Below are 20,545 nucleotides of genomic sequence, written 5' to 3'. Positions count from 1 at the left end.
CCACTCTTCAAACGTGTGTTCCAGAGCTCTACTCATTGGAGAATGAAGTCCTCTTGGCTCTTGAGGATCCAGAAGGGCCAACTGCCCCTCCTGTATCCTGCAGTAAGACCACACAGCTGGATTGCTGGGAGGTTATCAGAGGACATGCCCCCTTTCACCATCACTCTGCAAATGTGCCTCCTGGTACACATCTGGTTGGGAGATGAACTCCCCTTGACTGCTGAGAGTCCTTGGGGGCCTACTATTCCTCCCATTACCTCCAGTAAGTCTCAAACAGTGAGATTGCTGATAGGTCTTGTCGAAGGCCCTAACCCCCTTTCTCCACAACTCTGCAAACTCAAATACTATTTAAACACAAATTTAAAAGAACCAAAGGTTGCAGGGACGCTATAGTTAGGAAATGGCATTAAAAAACCTTTTGAAATTCACTGAAAAAAGCAAAGCTTTCAGGGCCATTATAGTTAGGCTCAGATTTCACTCCAACAAAATCTGTGAAATTCAGCAGTTATTTTTACCCGCGCTAACTATGACTTATACCCACGCAATGCACTGCTTATGACCACATATATTACATCACTCATTACATGATCTGTGACATCACTGATGATATTTTCAATATCATCTTAATGTGTATACATATATACATACAGAGAGAGAGAGAGAGAGAGAGAGAGAGAGAGAGAGAGAGAGAGTTTTTACACAGTGACAGTAGCTACTCTGTATTTATTGTTAGGATTCAGAGAGATAGAAATTCCTCATAATTTTAATTGATAATAACTTTCCGACTGTTTGATGAATCTCTAAAAAACCTTGCAGACCTATAATGATGCAAAGTTTCATGGTGATTTGCCAAGGAGGTGCAAAGAAAAATATGGGGTCCCAAAAGGCATTTTTGCCCCAATGCAATTTCCATAGACTTTTTAAACAGCTGTAGCGCCAAAATGGTCAGTCTGATTTTTGTTTAAATTTGCAGGCATGTAGATTATGGGGTGAAAATGGTCTTTTTGGTAGTAAATCTAAATTGGATCACTAGTTTTCAAGTTATAAGGCACACAACTTAGTGATATATTGGGCTGCAGTATACCGCAATAATTTTGTGGTATATTCCGGTACTTGCTGATGACAAAATAGTGTATGTTTGGCTAAAGAATGTCCATTTCAAAGGTAAAAGGCAGCCGTATTGTTTAGAACACATTTTGACTGTGTTTTAAAAGTGCAAATATAATGTACTACTCTTTTATAAGGGCTATCATAAAGTTAAAAAAATAATAATAATAACATTCAATGAAAATGCCAAAGGTTTAAAACTTAGTGTTAATTAGCAAAATTGTCTTTATACAAAATCAACTTAAACTACACAAACCTTAGAAATTCTAAATTTATAGCTATGACTTACAGTTATAACTTGTTCCACATCTGAAACGTCCTGTAACTCGCACATCTTCATTAAACAGTGTGGTGAGCTTGCTAGCCACACAACAGTTGATCAAACATCACTGCATCAAAATAATACTGCTGGAGAATGCACTCCGAAAAGTTTTTTTTGTCAAATATTTAGATAACCCTGCACACATAGATTGGTCTTGCTGTTGACCCAGGAACACTAAAGCTGTCTTAGAGTGGTGTGGGGTTGCTACTATGGGGAGTTATCATCAAGGGCTCCGTATAATGTGAACAAATGCCAGATCTAAATATTCTAGTGCATGTGCCAACATTGTCCTGCTCATGAAGTGAGGAATGAAACACACTTCTATTTCTGAGTTCCACAAAAGTTGTATCTTTCATCAGTACTTAAATTTGGACAGTACCATAACAACATTTCTGATTCTGGAAATAAATAAACAAAGGGGCATATTTACAAGGGAAGTGGCGGAGTGAGGCATTAGCCTTCCTGGCTTAACGCCTCACTCCACCACTTCAGAAGTGCGGTGCTGCACCATATTTACAAGAATATGGTGCAGCCCTGGGTTTTCCCCTGCGCTGGCACTAAACTTAGCAGCCTAGCGCCAATGCAGGCCCCCTTGCACCACAGTGCAAGGGTGTCTGAGTTCAGGGGAAGATTGTTTATGTGCAGGAAGGGACAGAATCTTTAAATGCCGTTTTGTAACTTCTATGTGTGTTGCTTAACATAGAAGTTGCAAAACATCATTTTTTTAAAATGATTGTTTAACGCAGCACACATGAAAATTCCAAAAACGAGGCAAAATGTAACATTTCTCGTCTTTGTGCCAGGGTAAGACTAGGTTTTCCCTGGTCTTAATTTTGGTGCTGCCTCCTATTTACGCCTCCTGTGTAAATAGGGGGCAGCGTCAAAATCAATGGAGGTTGCGGTGGGGCACCCACAACACAAATTGCCCATCCCTTTAATGGTAAGCAAAGCATGAAAGGGGGCCTTATTTATAAGGCAGCTTTAAGCTACGTGAATTGGCTTAACGCTGTCTTGTAAATTAGGCCAAGCACCTATCGCCACAGGAACATCGTAAAAAGTGACATTACCGTGGTGATAGGGGCTCGTAACTATGTCCCAAAATGTGCTTGTAGCTGAGGTGACACACAAACTTCCAGAAGTTTGTCACTCTCACTGCAATTCTTATTTCAGAAATTCTGCTCTACCATTTGTAGTTACTCGAAGTGTGCCAAGCTGGGCTATCAGCTGCTAGAACTGTTCCACAGATTCTGCAGACAATATCTTTTCTCACCTTTTCGCTGTGCTAAATGAGCAGGTTGAAAAACTGCTGAGACAAGGAACGTTCCTGGATGTGCACAAAACCACAAAGATATTGAGAGTGACAGGGGTCATTGAATTCACTGAAGCCTGCCTTTTCAAATTATGATCCGTTTCCCAAAGGGCCGCATCTCATTGCCCAAAGTGTTTTTGCCTCTGCGCTCGTCCATAGCCCATTGCAAAACAACATTATTTTCTAAATGGAAAAAACATTGCTGCATTTGCTCCAACATTACTTGCCTTTCCACTTACAACATGGCCCATCTGTGGCCGCCACTCACATATCGCACTCCTTTTGCTTATTTGCAATGTTATTTCACCCATAAAGAATAGCTTTTTCTCCTATGTGTGGAAGAAAGATTTCACGCACAGCAAAAACTAGCTCTCAAATTGATAAAACGGCTTCAGTAATTCAAGGTGTTAGACCTGACACTCTTAAATAACAATTAAGAAGGCTATCGGCTGCGCAGCGTATATTGCATTATCCCAATTGATTGCAAATATCACCCATCAGGCAACATGGTAACATGCTTCCTTGTGAAGGACTCTAGATTGGCAGAGCTCTTTGGCTGCAGCCATTTTCACTGGCCTGGCTACCAAGTGACTGGTGGGCAAAGTTCTAGTGTTTTTTTTTTTTTTTACTGAGGTAAAAGCTATAGCAACTGGAACAGTCATAGCTACGACCCGAACTTTTATTGGTGCAGGTCACCAGTCAAGGTAGGTTGACTCGTCCCAAACGTAATTGTGGGGGCAGCCCTTTCACTTTGGAGTGGGAGGTGACAGCTAGGACATTGTTCCCAAAATACAAGTAAGAAGCCTATTAATATTATATATATACATATATACATATATATATATATATATATATATATATATATATATATATATATATATATATATATATATATATATATATATATATATATATATATATATATATATATATATATATATATATTATCTACTGGCGGTCGCCAGTAGATAGTTATAGTTAGGACCGAGTTTCCAAAGGAAATCTCAAAATTCTATTTTGAATAACTTTGGCGCCGATTGACGAATCTTTGCGAAATTTTCAAAACTAATGGGGCGCTCCGCTCCGCTCCTACCCTGAAAGTCTCGGGGTGATTCGTCAAGCGGGGGCCGAGAAAAAGGGGGGGTCCCAAAACACGTTTTCCCAATGGATTTTTCCATAGGGACTTTAGTCGCAGCTACAGCCCGAACGGCTGAACAGAATTACGTGAAATTTGGCAGAGAGGTAGCCATAAGGTCCGTTTGGTGCCTTTTGCAGGTTTGGTGCAAATCTGTTCAGTATTTTCTGAGAAAATAGCATTTAAATCAATATATATATCTATACGCGCGCAGCGTGCGCGCATGTGCGCGCACTCGGCCGTCCGCGAGCGCACTTCTGATTGGTTGTTACATCTTAGTAAACATTCGAATCGGTCGAAACCAGGAAGTGTCGGCCGCCATTTTGTCTCTCGCACTGAGAGGGGGGTGAAACACAAAGGAGAAAAACATGTAAAGGGGGCACACTGGACAGTTCCTGACCCCCTAGCAGGGGTCAAGGGGTCCCAGGAGGTCCCCAAGGGCAATTAAAAAAATTTAATTTTTTTCGGTAAATCGCCGAGTGCGCGAAGCGTGCGCGCACTATAGAAATGAAAATAATTCCGCGAGGTTCGCGCAGCGTGCGCGCACGGCATAAATGCTTTAAAATAAAATCGCAATGTCAATCCCCCCGTGTGCGCACGCTGCGCGTAGCGCAGCGTGCATGCATGGATTATTAAACGATAACAATTTATGCCAAAACCCTTAACAACAAAGCGTATCATGTGTCCTCCTTGTGCGGACGGTGCGCGAAGCGCACCGTGCGTACATGGCCCATTAAGCATAACGTGGGCGCGCGGTGCGCGTAGCGCACTGCGTGCCCACCGTGCGTGCACGGTGCGCAAAGTGCACCGTGCGTGCACGGCACTAACTGCGTAAAGTGGGCGCGAGGTGCGCAAAGCGCACCGCGTGCTCACCGTGCGCGCACGGAACGAACTGCGTGAAGTGGGTGCGCGGTGCGCAAAGCGCACCGCGTGCCCACCGTGCGCGCACCGTGCGTGAAGCGCACCGTGCGCGCACGGCACGAACGGCGTAAAGTAACTTAGCATTTAAAAAACCGTACAAATTCAATGAAAAAACCATAGGTTTCACACACGTTATAGTTAGGAATTAGCATTTAAAAAACCTTGCAAATTCACTTAAAAAACCATAGGTTTCACACATGTTATAGTTAGCTGGGTATTTTCCTCATGAAAAACCAATGAAATTCCCCGTTATAGTTAGTGCAGGCAACTAGAACTCACGCGACCGTAATCCGCTGCTGATGACGTCAGATATTACATCACTGATGACATATATGTCTTTCTGATAAAAAATAAATAAATATATGTATAGCTAAAAAAAAAGAGGAAGAAGACAGGGGTATATAAATGTGTAAATACAGTGATGTAATATCTGACGTCATCAGCAGCGGATTACGGTCGCGTGAGTTATAGTTGCCTGCACTAACTATAACGGGGGAATTTCATTGGTTTTTCATGAGGAAAATGCCCAGCTAACTATAACGTGTGAAACCTATGGTTTTTTAAGTGAATTTTATATATATATATATATATATATATATATATATATATATATATATATATATATATATATATATATATATATATATATATTTTAAACCAAGAGTGCCCAAAGCAACAAGAGCGCACTCGACTTTGCAGAGGAAACCTAAGGTTTATTTAAAATGAAAAACCAGCATCAGCATTCAAATTAATTGTCCTCTATATGTGTGTGTGTGTGTGTTGGAAATGGCCCTTTTTGCAGGGTTATCCCCAAACTTTTTGCTTCTTCCTCCTCTATTTTTTCGGACCCGTGGTTGTTGGCAATCGGACTCTGGGCACTTTACCACTGCTGATTAGTGCTAAAGTGCATATGCTCTCTGTATAAATTGTTATTGTAATTGGTTATCCATGATTGACATATTTGTTTCACCTGTCAGCCCCTAGTAAAGTGCACTGAATTTGCCAGGGCTGGTGATTCAAATGCTACTAGTGGGCCTTCAGCACTGATTGTGCCACCCACATGAATAGCCCTAAAAGGATGTCTTAGGCCTGCTTGCAGTGCCTATGTGCAGTCCAGGACTGCCATGTCGACCTGGCCAGTGCAACCACTGACCAGGCCTTATCCTTCCCTTTCTGTACATGTCAGGCATCCCTATGGTGGCCCTAGATACCCCCCTGGGCTGGGTGCAGTGTATCTGAAAGGTAGGACATGTACTGAGGTGTGTAACATGCCCTGGTAGTGAATTGCAGTCATTTTCGTTTTTCACTGCTGAGAGGCTATCTTGCCCATAGGACAGAATGGGGGAGGCTGTTTACATGCCTATCTTCCCCTAAAGGCAAGATGGAAAATCCAAGTTTGGTATCTTTGTGTACAGAATTTAATTATACATCTTTTTAGCAAGATGGTTTTTGAATTCACTGTGTGAGAATAGCACTTTGTAGAAAGTAGCTATTCTCCTGTTTAACCTTCCTGTGTGCCTGTGTGCAGATTGGCTGACTGGTGTCATGTGATGGGCTAGGTGGCTCCAGGAGTCTGGATGAGTCAGCAGCAGGGTGAATAGGGAGATCTGCTCTAAATTGGTGGGAGGAGTAGCCCCTGGGTTTGAGTAGGGCTGCCTCTGCCAGCACAATGCCGGCTCCAACCCCTGCTGGCCAGGCTGAGGACTCTGCCTCTGCCAGCACAAAGAAGGCTCCACCTCCTGCTGAGCGTCTAACAACCCTGCCACTCACTCTGAAAGGAACCAGGTGCTACAGGGCAGAGCACACCCAGGAACCGGTTTGAGCAGGGGAATCCCCCCACTGAAACAAAGAGAGACAAAGACTTGGAGGGGTATAAGAAGAGGACCCCAGACACCTAAACTTTAGATCACTGTGGAACTAGGAAGGAACCTCTGCCAAGGAGAAAGCTGGAAGGAACTGAAGAGGAGAAAACTGCCTGCTTGCTGTTTTGCTTTGCTGCCAAGGAGAGGGGAAGGACTTTGCTGTGTCCCCTTCTTTTGATTCTGATCTCCAAGGGCCTGAGAAGAGCTGGCTCCCTGTTAAGAAGTCCCAGGAACAAAAGGACTTCACCACCAGCTCCCCGGGAACTCTGCTGAGGGAGTTCTGACCTGCCTTGGAGTGCTTGCCTAGTCTTGGGGCCTCAGGAGGTCGTTTTGCTGTGTTTGGGAGCTGGAAAGCAGAAGCGTGAACAAGAGTGACTGGTACCCAACGCATCATCCGATTGCGAGTCGCAAGAGAGAGAGTGCGAGGAGAATTTCATTGCGGTGTCATCGCAGCACCCGGAGTCCCCGCATCGCCGTGTGCGTCGAGCATCGTCCCGGTGCGTGAAGATTCCTGACGCTGCGAGGTTCATCGCAGAACCAGTTTGCGAGCCGCACCACTGCCGGTGCGTGAAAGTATCCAGTCGGTGCGTGTGTCAACGTAGAGTCCCGTTCCGTGACGCATCGAGGGTTGCGGCGTCAGAAGTCGGCGCTGCGCCGCGCATCGCGCCGCACCGAAGATCGTCGCATCGTACCTGTGCGTGAAGCTTCCCCCTAAGAAACCTACGCAACAAAAGCCAAAGTCATCGCATCCTCCCCCTACAGATCGGAGCCGGCGCATCCACCTCTGCTGCATGAAGCAGGGCTGCTGCAAAGCCTCCCCAAGGTCTCAGGAGTATCGCATCGCCTTTGCCATCTTCCTTGCTATAGCTTTTGGGAACCTTAGCGCAACTACAGGTACTGTTGGGCACGAGAGTGTTGCATTTTGTGCATTGAGTCGCATTGTGCAGGACACTGCTTTTTACATCCGGGAGTACTTTCTGAAAACTCTTGAACTATCTTTAAAGTAACCTTTTTAATTGTATGTTGGTTTTTCTGTAGTATTTGGTCTTGTGAAGTTTTTAGCAAAGATACCTTATTTTTCTAAAACTGGTGTGGAGTAAATCTGTGGTGTTTTCACTGTGTTACTGTGAGTGTTGGTACAAATACTTTACACATTGCCTTTGATAGCCTAGACTGCTCAGGCCAAGCTACCTAGAGGGTGAGCAGGGGTTATCTTAACAATGCATCCCCCTTTCCCTGACTAGAAGCAAGGGTCTCTACTTGGACAGTGGTACCTACCCTGCCAACTAGAGACCCCCAGATCTAACATTGGTGGTCAGCGGTGAGGATTTGAACTTGTATTTGTACTTGACCCACAGTAATTGGTGTACATCACTAGTTTAAGTGCAGACCACTATGCAACCACATACTGTTTTTTTTCCCTTGTGTCCTCCTGGAAGTATTTTTGGGGGATACTAAGACTCTGGCTAGTGTTGCACCTGTGAAGTCTTGCCAAAATGGAAGTCAACTTTTTCCACCTGTATATCTACACAGTGGAGGAGATAAAAGCTTTTTGCGAAAAGAGGGGGCTGCCCGTGGAGGAAGGGTCCACAAGGGGGGACCTTGAGGCACGCCTATATTCCTATGAGGTCAGAATTTGGGAAGCAACACTAACAGACGATTCTGAGGAGGAGGACTTCTCTGACAGTGAGGGAGAGAAAAGTGAGTGGCACCTTGCTGCTGAGCGAAGGTGCAGAGAATTAGACCGGGAAATCAAGGAGGATGAGATCCGGTGGGCCTTAGCCCAGAAAGAAGAAAAATGTGTAGCTCAAGAGGTGAGCTTGGCTGAGTTGGAGGTAGAGTCCAGCTCAGATGGTGGCAGCAAGATTGTAGTTTCTAGTGCTGAGAGAAAGGTACAAACACCCAGAGATGTGGCACCTGACTTGAAGGAGGGGGTTGACATACACCAGGGGGTTCAGGTTTATGATGTAGTTCCAGTGGGGTGCAGTGTCCCTGAAGTAGATTGGGGAACTGACACAGGGGACCATATTCCTAGTGGTGGGAGGGGCACTCTACTGACCCTAGATGAGAGGTACAGGGAGATGGGTTCCCTCATGGTAGAAACCTTGGTGTGTGTGTGAAGACCGCCCAGAAGAGTGTGAGTTGTGTGACAGAGACAGTCAGATACTGTTTTGCCAATCTCAGGAGAATGGTGTGGGGTACTTGTGTGAGGCACTGGAGGGTGAGGCAAAAGGTAGCTTGGGTAACCACTGTGGGGGGCTGTGTGATTCATTTGTTGGAGAGCATATTTTAAGTCCCTGTTTTCCAGAGCTATGCCAACACCCGGTGGAGTGTGAGTTCTCTGGTTCCAGAGAGCTTGCGTTGGAAGCAGACCCTTGGTTGGATGCCAGAGGGTCTGAAGAGGCATTGGGGAGTGATCCCAAAAGGAGTGGCACAGATATCTTCCAGACCTGTGAGGTTGAAGAGGTTCAGTGTAACCCAGTTAGGTCCCAGTGTAGTGGGAGGGGTGTAGGGGCTCACGTCCTGTCTCAGTGGAGAAGGGGTGAGTGTGGGACTGTGAGTCCCCAGGTGCCCGAAACCCAGTCTCAGGGCCTGAAGGGTTCCTTAAGGGTTCCTTAAGGGAACACCAGGTTGGGGGCCTAGACAGTGCTAGTATGCCATTTGAGGAGGATCTCCTAGTGTCAGGAGAACCTGGAGCCTCTGTAAACAGAGCTCCAGTGGTTCTGGTGTCTGGCGGTACCGCTCCAGTTGGGAGGGTGCAGAAGTCCAGACTGAGGGGTGAGAGAGGGATGTGTTCCCCAGTGGGAGAACCAGTGGGTCAGGGACCGGACAGAAGGGCTGAGTCCCCTAGGAGTGACCATGGTGACACAACTTCTGTCCTGGGGGATCTTCGCTCACTGTCAGGTGGACAGGGGCCGGGAGATCTGCGCCAGGCAGACTGTCACGAGACACATGAGTCATGTGTCACCCTCAGGGAGATACTGTGTGAGTCCCCAGAAGTCCTGGCATGCCAGGCAGGTGTGCAACCGCAGGGTTTAGTCCCTGGGTTGGGAGGCCAGGTTCAGGATCTGCCTGACCTGGAGGGAAGGACATCTGTAATCTGTGTCCTGACCGGTTTGGCTTCCAGGGATACCACTCCAGTGGGGAGGGTGCAGCACTCTGGAAGGGGGTGCAGAGGGAGAGAGTCCTCGCCTCTGACCCCGGTGCAACCTGAGGGTTTAGACCCTAGGTTGGGAGACCAGTTGCTGGAGAGAGGTCCTGAACTGGTGGGTGAGTTGTGTTCTGAGGGTGACTCTCCTGGGAGGAGAGGGCCGGACCCCAGAAGGATAGGTAGGGGGAGGAGAGCCTCACCCGTGACCTCTGGTCAGCCTGAGGGTACAGACCCTGGGCTGGCGGGCCAGTGTCAGGGTGCCCTAACTGACTTGGCAGGAGGGAGAGTGGAGGAAAGGTGCCAGGCACCTGGGGCCACTGCCCCCCACTTTCTGACACCACAGAGGGTAGAGAGGCCTGACAGGCATGAGGCCTGGCTCTCATCACTGACAGTTGTCAGTGGCCCCTGTGGCTGGTTGTCCTGGTGGACAGGGTTGCCCCTGGAAGGGGGGCAGGAGTCACACCCTGGGGGTGGACTGGGCCACACCGTTGTGTTGGCCATGTGGGTACTGTCTACCAGTATGGACACATCTGTGATGGAAGTCCTGGTGCGCCAGGCAAGTGTTTAACCACAGGGGTTGGTCCCTGGGTTGGGAAGCCAGGTGCAGGTGTTGCCTGACCTGGAGGGAGGGACACCTGTAAGCAGTGTCTCTACCAATTTGTCTTTGAGGTGTATCACTCTGAGTGGGAGGGTGCAGACTTCTGGAAGGGGGTGCAGAGGGAGGGAGTCCTCGCCTCTGACCCCGGTTCACCTGGAGGGTGTATTCCCTAGGTTGGAGGGCCAGGTCCGGGGTATCCCCACTGACCTGGAATCCCAGTTGCAGGATAGAACCCCTGTACTGGTTGGTGAATGGTGCAGGACACCTGCCACAGGTGCCCTGACTATTCTAGAAGGGGGTACCGCTCCAGGTGGGAGGGTACAGAGCCCCAAGGAAGAGGAGGACCGGGTATGGAAAAGCCCACCCCAGCCTCCTGTCCAGCCACCGGATTCCAGACCGGGGCTGGTGGGTCAGTGCCAGGTTGTCAGACCCGACCTGACAGGAAAGGAAGTGGACAAAGGGAGCCAAGCACCTGGGGCTACTGCCCCCCACCTTCTGACGCCACAGGGGTTTGAGGGCCCTGAGAGGCATAAGGCTTGGGTCTCATCCCTGACCACTGTCACTAGTCACTGCAGCTTGTTGGGACACACCTGTGAGCAAGTTAAGGCTAGGTGCTGCACAGGTGGTGTCCACAGGTGAAGAGAAGGGTTCCACATGGGTTGGCTTGGTGGACCCTGAGAGTATGGATGGAGAGACCCAACCGGGTTCAGGAAGGCGTAGAACAGGAATAGTGCCCTGCTGTTTGGGCCAGTTTCCGTGTTCTATCGCTCTAAGCAGGGAATCCCATTGAGGTATCGCTTGGTCTACCCTGGCTTTAGGCTGGAAGGGGTTGTGTTGGAAATGGCCCTTTTTGCAGGGTTATCCCCAAACTTTTTGATTCTTCCTCCTTTATTTTTTCTGACCCGTGGTTGTTGGCAATCGGACTCTGGGCACTTTACCACTGCTGATCAGTGCTAAAGTGCATATGCTCTCTGTATACATTGTTATTGTAATTGGTTATCCATGATTGACATATTTGTTTCACCTGTCAGCCCCTAGTAAAGTGCACTGAATGTGCCAGGGCTGGTGATTCAAATGCTACTAGTGGGCCTGCAGCACTGATTGTGCCACCCACATGAGTAGCCCTAAAATGATGTCTTAGGCCTGCTTGCAGTGCCTATGTGCAGTCCAGGACTGCCATGTCGACCTGGCCAGTGCAACCACTGACCAGGTCTTATCCTTCCCTTTCTGTACATGTCAGGCATCTCTATGGTGGCCCTAGGTACCCCCCTGGGCTGGGTGCAGTGTATCTGAAAGGTAGGGCATGTACTGAGGTGTGTAACATGCCCTGGTAGTGAATTGCAGCCATTTTCGTTTTTCACTGCTGAGAGGCTATCTTGCCCATAGGACAGAATGGGGGAGGCTGTTTACATGCCTATCTTCCCCTAAAGGCAAGATAGAAAATCCAAGTTTGGTATCTTTGTGTTCAGAATTTAATTATACATCTTTTTAGCAAGATGTTTTTTAAATTCACTGTGTGAGAATAGCAGTTTGTAGAAAGTAGCTATTCTCCTATTTAACCTTCCTGTGTGCCTGTGTGCAGATTGGCTGACTGGTGTCATGTGATCGGCTAGGTGGCTCCAGGAGTCTGGATGAGTCAGCAGCAGGGCGAATAGGAAGATCTGCTCTAAATGGGTGGGAGGAGTAGCCCTTGGGTTTGAGTAGGGCTGCCTCTGCCAGCACAATGCCGGCTCAACCCCCTGCTGGCCAGGCTGAGGACTCTGCCTCTGCCAGCACAAAGAAGGCTCCACCTCCTGCTGAGCGTCTTATGACCCTGCCCCTCACTCGGTTTGAGCATGGGAATCCCCCCACTGAAACAAAGAGAGACAAAGACTTGGAGGGGTATAAGAAGAGGACCCCAGACACCTAAACTTTAGATCACTGTGGAACTAGGAAGGAACCTCTGCCAAGGAGAAAGCTGGAAGGAACTGAAGAGGAGAAAACTGCCTGCTTGCTGTTTTGCTTTGCTGCCAAGGAGAGGGGAAGGACTTTGCTGTGTCCCCTTCTTTTGATTCTGATCTCCAAGGGCCTGAGAAGAGCTGGCTCCCTGTTAAGAAGTCCCAGGAACAAGAGGACTTCACCACCAGCTCCCCTGGACCTCTGCTGGGGGAGTTCTGACCTGCCTTGGAGTGCTTGCCTAGTCTTGGGGCCTCAGGAGGTCGTTTTGCTGTGTTTGGGAGCTGGAAAGCAAAAGCGTGAACAAGAGTAACTGGTACCCAACGCATCATCCGATTGTGAGTCGCAAGAGCGAGGGTGCGAGGAGAATTTCATTGCGGCGTCATCGCAGCACCCAGAGTTCCCGCATCGCCGAGTGCGTCGAGCATCGTCCCGGTGCGTGAAGATTTCTGACGCTGCGAGGGTCGTCGCAAAACCAGTTTGTGGGCCGCACCACTGCTGGTGCGTGAAAGTATCCAGTCGCTGCGTGTGTCGATGCAGAGTCCCGTCCCGTGACGCATTGAGGGTTGCGGCATCAGAAGTCCGCGCTGCGCCGCGCATCGCGCCTCACCGAAGATCGTCGCATCGTACCTGTGCGTGAAGCTTCCCCCTAAGAAACCTACGCAACGAAAGCCAAAGTCATCGCATCCTCCCCCTACAGATCGGAGCCGGCGCATCCACCTCTGCTGCGTGAAGCAGGGCTGCTGCAAAGCCTCCCCAAGGTCTCAGGAGTATCGCATCGCCTTTGCCATCTTCCTTGCTATAGCTTGTGGGAACCTTAGCGCAACTACAGGTACTGTTGGGCACGAGAGTGTCGCATTTTGTGCATTGAGAGTCGCATTGTGCAGGACACTGATTTTTACATCTGGGAGTACTTTCTGCAAACTCTTGAACTATCTTTAAAGTAACCTTTTTAATTGTATGTTGGTTTTTCTGTAGTATTTGGTCTTGTGAAGTTTTTAGTAAATATACCTTATTTTTCTAAAACTGGTGTGGAGTAAATCTGTGGTGTTTTCACTGTGTTACTGTGAGTGTTGGTGCAAATACTTTACACATTGCCTTTGATAGCCTAGACTGCTCAGGCCAAGCTACCTAGAGGGTGAGCAGGGGTTATCTTAACAGTGTATCCCCCTTTCCCTGACTAGAAGCAAGGGTCCCTACTTGGACAATGGTACCTACCCTGCCAACTAGAGACCCCCAGATCTAACAATGTACATATATATATATATAGATATACAATATGGACATATTGATGGATGGGGTATTTACTTGCATCATCATCTCCAAGGAGGAACTCAAACGCGATCCTTAACATCTTCTAACTCAGTGCTGATACTGGACAGTGAGGGGCTTACTTACAAGCACCTCGTACTGCTGGAGCTTCACTTTTAATATGAGAAGAAGTGATGTACGGGCGGTGCAAGAAGCTTGTAAATTAGCCCCTGACTATCTATTAAAGAATGATACCTGACTGGAATAAATAGGGTATGTTGAACTGCAAATAATGTAGATGTGACACACTTCTTCAGAGGCTAATAATGTGTGGTAATGGCGGGCTCTTTTGCCCAGCAGGATCACGCTTTTGAGTATGGGCTCAGAACAGGAAAAGTCGTTCGGATGAGACTCTTGTGTAACTTGTAAACAATGCGAACCCTGCACTCATTCCATACCACACTTACTCATCAGGATAGAGCATGTCCAAAGACATCCCTCACAGAGCCCTTGGACCATGAGCTCACTTACAAGTGCAGTAGGAGGCCAAATAAATGATGAATGTATACTGTAGAATAACCACATTATATAACTTACCTTATATTATAGTACTCAGTGCTCACATAATGCACAACACCCAATGCTGCCCTAATGCACTGCACCATACGCTCTGCTCACCTTCTAGTGTCATGGGTTGCGCATTTGTTGTGCTTTGCTATAACACATCATCCAGTGTTCCATCACCTTTTGCTCTCCTGGTATGCATCACCCAGTTCTCTCCTGTAGAGCATTGGTAGTGCTCCCTTGATACACATCGCCCTGGCATCTGGTGGGACACATTGCTGTGTGCTCCACTTCTATACACCGCACAGTTCAACCTGAATGAATGTATCCCCCCCGCTTCAGATGCACATCATTCTGTGCACAGTTCATGCACTTCACTCTGCTCCTCTTTATGCTCAGGCATGTGTGTTACTTTTGGTGTGTGTGCATCACGACTCGTATATTTGTTGGTAAGTGTGCATCAACTCGTTTGTCAGTGAGTCTTTGTTAAAATAAATAATTGTAAGTGTGTTGTTCTTTGCGTGCATGTGCACACATACCCATAAATAAGTGAGTCGCTCTATGCATGCACTATGCTAAAACCAAAACTGTTCAATTTGTATATGCGTTCCCCTTAGCTGGTTAACTTGGTATTTGCTTTACATCCTTTGTACTATCTCATTTATATATGTATTGCTTGTGTCAGTCATTCTTTGCTGATCACGATTTAATCAATCTGCATAATGGTGGAGGCTGTCCTGTATTTGTAAATATTTTCCAACTTTATACATTTTGCTTTCTTGCAAAATGTGAAACGTGTGAATCTTTTACATAAAATAAACACTGTTTCTATATTGTATTCCCATGCAGATCCCTTTGTGTTAATGTAACAAAGTACACGCTTACACGCAAAATACGCCTCATTGACCTACGTCTGGAACACCTCTCTTCTTGTGCATACATTTGCATGCATTGATTCCCAAATTAACCCACCTTTTCTGACCAGAATTAATTTCTATTATGTTGTGACTGCGGATATGCTATTATGCTGTGAACACTTTTTTGAGGTTGCCAACATTCCGAAAGCAAGCGAATCCACCCTGCTTGACTCCAGCCCTCCGAGGATACCTGCGCTCAATTATGCTCATTATTTCGATGCATTGTAATGTTTCATTTCATTATGGAGTGATTGACAAGATGAGCCCACACTGACAGAGCGCCAGCCTGCTGACAGGAATGTGACAGGTTTCAAGCCTGCTTTGCACTTGGGAGAGAATCATTTATTTATGATGGTGGAATGATTCCTGCAGCAAAAAAACTAAACAAAGTATTGTCAAATACATATTTAGTGGATCACGGTTCTGTTGAACAAGGAAAAGGCAGACATAGCTCCCACCAAGCAATATAAAAGCAGCTACTAGCTGCTCGCCGACACCTGACAAGCTTAGGTTTCACAGTGTAACCATCTCATCTTGTTATTTGTACAATGATACTAAAAACTGCTGGATACTTTTCAACTGAGACTAGTCATAAGAAGTATTACCAAACAAACATAGTAAATTACGAAAAAACGTTCCAACACTTATGGCATTCTTAAAACTGACTTAGGCCAGGTCAGGGGGCCTACTTTACAAAGGGGTCTTCTCTGGTTTAAGAGAGCCTTAAGAATGCCTTTAGTCAGGGAAAACACAAATTCAATTACTGCCACCTGTTTTAAAATAGTCTTAAACTAGGACAGAAATCTTTGCAAACCAGTCCCTGTTGCCTGGTTTAGGATTAGTGTTTTTCTGTTTAGTGCATCTCAAAGTACATCGCTTGAACAGGTAAATATTTCTATCGGCTGTCATAAGTTTAGAGTTGGGTACAGTAAAGGGGCAGGCAAAGTGCAATGGGCGCTCACAACCTTGTATGTTTGTGACATTCATCACATTCGGCAAGAAGTCTCTCAATCCATAAATCTACATCCCACCACTCACATAAAAGTGCCTTCCAAAGTGTGCCCTGCAAGACAATACTCCCACAGTCAATAGGGGATTAAAGGAAAGGCAAACATTAATATGAAGATGAACATAAAATGAAAATGTGATCTTTCCATCAACCATACCCCAAGAATTGTCCACCTGGTCACCAAACCCCGAATATGCACAAAACAAAGAGTATCTTCAAAGGAAATCAAAGTCTTGCATCAATTTCCATGCATTTTCAAAAAGATCCTTGGGAGTGAGTTCTTGAAAGGCGTTTTGTTTATCCAAATATTAACTGCTAATCTATGATGGGTATATTTTCGAATTTCCAAGTGATGCTTTGTGAAAGTGGCTGCCAGATTTAAAATGATTCACAGGATTAATGCTTTGGGACTGTCTGATAGCCCCAAATAAGCCTTGGTGAAATGTTATTATGAGAGGAAATCTCATGGAAATCCAGACTATTGGGATTTGCATACTTTGCATAATATATTTATCAAACTGGTCCGGTGCCACGGGAGCGTGTTTTGCATCCAATATTCTCAATGTTAGGTTGGAAACTGGAAGGAAAATACTTGAACAGCTTTCTTGTATGAATTTTGAATGTAAGGGTATCATTTCCATGCAGAAGTCTGCCAAAGTGTATATTTCATCATTTCCATCATGTAACAAAACATTTTCTTGATCTAGTTTTGCTGGCCTTAGGACTGCTAACCAGTGCTGAAATGCATGTCCTCACTCCTTAAAATATGGCAATACTGGCTCATACCCAATTGGTGTATTAAATATCCTTGTAAGTCCCTAGTAAAGGGGCACTGCCTGTGCACATGACTTGTAATTTAAATGCTACTAGTGAGCCTGCAGTACTGATTGTGCCACCCACTTAAGTTGCCCTTTAAACATGTCTCAAAGCTGCCATTCCAAACTATATTTGCAGGTTAAACTGCCATTTTGACGTGGCAAAGTAACACAGTTTGCCAAGCTCAAGCCTTCCATTTTAAAACATATAAATAACCCTAGGGGAGGCCCTGGTCAACCCAGTGGTCAGAGTGTGATGTGTTTAAAAAGTTGGATGTGTACTTTTAAGTTTTACCTGTCCTGGTAGGGGAAAAAATCGTTTGCACTACTACAAATCCTACCTCTTCCACAGCATAACATTGTAGTAGCATTTTTACATTTTATATGTGTAATTTCCATGGGAATAGGTAACCAGTTCATGTTTGGTTTCTCTGGAAGTCCGATTTCAAGTCCCAATTTATGGTGAAGTGGGATTTAAAATCATAATTCTGAAAATGCCACTTTTATAAAGTTGGCATTTTTCTGCCTTAGACATTCTCTCAAGCGGACACATAAACACCAAGATAGTGCCTCCTGGATAAAAAAAAGAAACAAGTGATGATCAGGCTAGTATGTTTGCCCACATACTGTCCCCAAGCAAATAACTTCAAGAAAATTATCATGAAAAATTGGCACTTGATTTCAAACTCAGAATGTTGTTTTGCACACCAATTGTTTGTACTAAAGAAGAATGCAATTATTTGTAAACACCTAGTCAGAGCTTACACTCCTTCAGAAACAGTGAAAACCAACTTGAGACAACACCAGTTAAATTTAGATCCATTGGAAGGACATCATTCGTGTGGAACATGTGTGGCATGCAGCCAAACAGTAGAGGGTGCAGATTTCGAGATGGAGAATATCAAATGGAGGCAGACTACTTTTTCTAACTGCAGAACGAAAAATACTGTTTACAGAATTATATGTCCCTGCCAGAAATTATATATTGGAAAAACGAATCAAGAGATTAGACACAGGAATATCTATCATAAATAATCTCAGAGAAAAACAAAGGCATCTTCGGCACCAATTGTTAACCACTTCCAATCCATGGAACAAACTGAAAATACTACAAATGGACAGTCTTAATGGCAGTTCAGCTCAATTTGAGAGGCGGATATTTGGAGGCAGTTCTTCAACGAACGGAAACATAACTAATGTCGCATCTCAATACCACATTTACAGGATTAAATGAAATTCCTAAACTACATCCAATGTAAATTAGATAAAAATGAATACACTAAATGTACGAACTGGCTGAGAAAATCTAATACCCCAAGAGCTAGAGTTCTTTGAAAATCATCTGTGCATCAGTGAGGATACGACATACCATTGTTAAGGATGGTAAACTGAATTTGTTTTATGATATTTCCACATGAGCTGGATGGCAAATGATAAAATAGGGCTGTTGCTAAACCTGGCCCGGTAACAAATAGCATATTGAATCCAGTAGAAGTGACTAAACACACGGCAAAAGCCTTGGATAACTACGGAATACAACTCGCACTTTGAGCACTGCAAAGACCAGAATGCAGCTGATAAAATTTGGGATTTGTGTGGCCAAATGATCAATATTTTAAAATCTTTTAAATACCAGAGATGATGTGGCAGACAGCACTGCAGCTAAGACACCCAGCTGAATGGAAGACGATACAACTTTTCATTGAAAGAAAAAGTAAGTGAAAATGCAAGGTGAATTCATGCTTGAAAGGCACTGCAGTTTTAACTTGGTATGGATGACTCGAACTTATGTTAAAAGAAAGCATTGTGATTCTATCTCAAAGCATTGTAACAAAGTAACAGGAACTTCTGACTGAAAAGTAATGGAGTTTAGTTTCCAAACTGCACCTGGGCTACATATTGAAACCCTCTCAGAATGATTTCCTTTTAGTTAAGCGCTAAGCCAGAGAGTTAAGTCAGAAAAGGCTGCAAGTAATGAGAGAGGCAACAGAGTGAAAGCTGTGCCCAGACTACATACTGAAAACTTCTTATAATGATTAGTGAAAAACAACATTGGTGGCTTCTCCGCTAAGGTGGAGGCGCATCGTCCCAACTGCTATTCAACAGCGTAACAAAAAATTAAATGATAACTCAATGTTATTATCATTTTATTTTTTCTTGTTGCGGGCCGTTACAGCTTTGGGAAGCAGGGCGGGTGGGGCTGCTCTGCTGAAGGAGGAGGCGAGGGGAGGAGTTGTTTTCAACCCCTACGCGTGCATGAACGTTTGGCCCACTGTCTCGGGCTGGCCAAACATTCATGTGCACATAGCATGCTCTCCAAACAGGCTGCATTACAGAACATGTCCAGGCCCCCATTCCCCATCTAAGTGCTGAACCACGGACCTCAGACCAATCGCAATGCTGCATTGCAGCTTTGTGATTGGCTAAGGGTAGCATGGGAGTTTGCGGTGTCCTTCCTGTTCCGGCCAGAGGAAGGAGTGGAGAAACACAACAAGGATGATGCTGGACGCAGACAAGAAGTACGGTTTTAATTTTTTATTTACCCCCTTCTCCCTAAACACCACCTCCCCACCCAACACCCCTGATTAGTGCTGACCGCCAATGGGAAATAACTGTTTTCGTATATCTCCTTTCTTATTAGCATGACACAAAGACACAGTAAGCTATTTCCAACAATAAATATGCATACCAAGCTTATGTTTGGAAACATTAATGAAAAATATGTGATGCCTTCAGGCTAAGATGGTATTCATTTCCTTCTTCTTTTTTATGAAAAGGGCGTTGGTTGCAAACTAAAGTTGGGAACTTATGCAAAGAGATGCAAGAAAAGGCCCATGAATAGCTTGAAGTCCTCAATGCAATTTTGGGCTACAGGGGACATAAAGCCCTTTGAATGAAAAAAGAAAGGTAGATGCAAGATAGAAATAGAGGAAAGTAAGAATAAATTGCCCGTATTTAAAATGACATTGTTTACATTTTTTATTTTTTACATTTATTATCTCTGTAGTTTTAAACCAGCTTCGTTCCTCAATAAGCCTTGGTCTTGAGGATAACCCGTAATAAGGGGAATTTCAAATGTGTTGACCTTGTTGCACTAGGGAGTTGGTGACAACTAACAACTACACTTCGGCAATCCTAAAAGGAACATTGGATGCCTTTCCCTACATAAACAAGATGGTGGTTCAACCCTTAAAATGTGCCCAGATAAGAAGTTCCCATTAAGAAATACACTCAAATAGGAAATCTCCATCCTTTTCACTAACTGATGACTGTTATAGTGCTATTGTGCCTTATGTAATGTGTTCTGATATTATATGTTGTTATATTGGGATGTACGATTTTCTTCTCTTTTTCGTGAAAGCATGTGGGCTTAAAACATTGGCAAAAGTTTGGTATTGTTGTCTAAAGAATATGGAAAGTGGATTGGTGTACTGTTCAAAATAATTGAAGGTTCATAAAAATAAAATAAAGGTCAAGAAAATTGAAAAAAGTGATCATTTCTAAAAATTGTGCGGACATAAATAATTATCAGCAAAGGTATTCGTGGTTGTTTGATTTACAAGTGGCCCAACCCCCTAATTCAGTATTTTTAGAAAGTCGGCATAGCCATTTAGTGCCTGTGGCCTGTACCTGGGTGACAAGGCTGGGT

At 45.2% G+C, this 20,545-nt stretch overlaps 1 protein-coding gene across 2 annotated transcripts in view; it reads right to left on the bottom strand.

Moving 5' to 3' along the window:
• Window positions 1-20,545, bottom strand: part of CNTNAP4 (contactin associated protein family member 4) — a 1,754,782-nt gene that overhangs the window by 1,346,429 nt on the left and 387,808 nt on the right. The window lies entirely within an intron of this gene.

This window comes from Triturus cristatus, chromosome 2_1, assembly GCF_964204655.1.
Source record: "Triturus cristatus chromosome 2_1, aTriCri1.1, whole genome shotgun sequence".
Lineage (NCBI taxonomy): Eukaryota > Metazoa > Chordata > Amphibia > Caudata > Salamandridae > Triturus > Triturus cristatus.
Note: the sequence above shows the minus strand (reverse complement) of the source record. Positions and strands in the feature narration are given on the sequence as shown.